Source organism: Coregonus clupeaformis, chromosome 20, assembly GCF_020615455.1.
Source record: "Coregonus clupeaformis isolate EN_2021a chromosome 20, ASM2061545v1, whole genome shotgun sequence".
Lineage (NCBI taxonomy): Eukaryota > Metazoa > Chordata > Actinopteri > Salmoniformes > Salmonidae > Coregonus > Coregonus clupeaformis.
Genome location: NC_059211.1, coordinates 33,624,239 through 33,624,825, shown reverse-complemented (window position 1 = coordinate 33,624,825; position 587 = coordinate 33,624,239). Strand labels below are relative to the sequence as shown.

The window sequence follows — 587 nt, the reverse complement described above, 5'->3', positions numbered from 1 at the left end:
CACAGGTTGGTCCCAACATGACCTGGTGGAGGGAAATATTACACTATTACACCAAGGGGTAAGCCAGCAGTTCAGAGAGTAATCTATTTATTTGATAAATCAATTCAATAGTCGATGAATTGATCTAGATCTATAGTTCTAAATAGCCATCATCATCAACCCAAAGAACAAGAGGTGAGAAACATGCAAAAATAGACATTTCAGGTGAACAATTGTAGGCACATTAGTTTAATCACACTGCTGTACAGAGCAGGCAATAAGCTTAATTTACCACAGTACTGTAGCCCCAGTTATCTCTCTCCAGACAACTGAGATATCTGAGGTGATTTTCACACTGGGCCCCCGTCACAGATATGATATCCAGAGGTAGTAAAGCCTAGTCTCTGAGCTGTTTGTGCTGTCGTGCCAATTCCTATGGTCGCAATGACAAGACAGCACAAACAGATGGCAAGGCAGCACAAACAGATGGCAAGGCAGCACAAACAGACCTGGGACCAGGTTATAGGTATTGTTGTAGTGTCTTACCCAGGATGTTAGTGAGTGTGTCCTGAGGCTTGCTGAGCTCCAGGAGGCTACAGTCCTTGGTG

The 587-nt window shown here is 44.0% G+C and overlaps 1 non-coding gene across 1 annotated transcript; it reads right to left on the bottom strand.

The window, feature by feature from the left end:
* Positions 1-210: 210 nt before the first annotated feature.
* Positions 211-338, bottom strand: LOC121534393. Its single transcript, XR_005994624.1, has one exon. It is a non-coding gene; the product is annotated as a small nucleolar RNA ACA64 (small nucleolar RNA).
* Between the last annotated feature and the right edge of the window lie 249 nt (positions 339-587).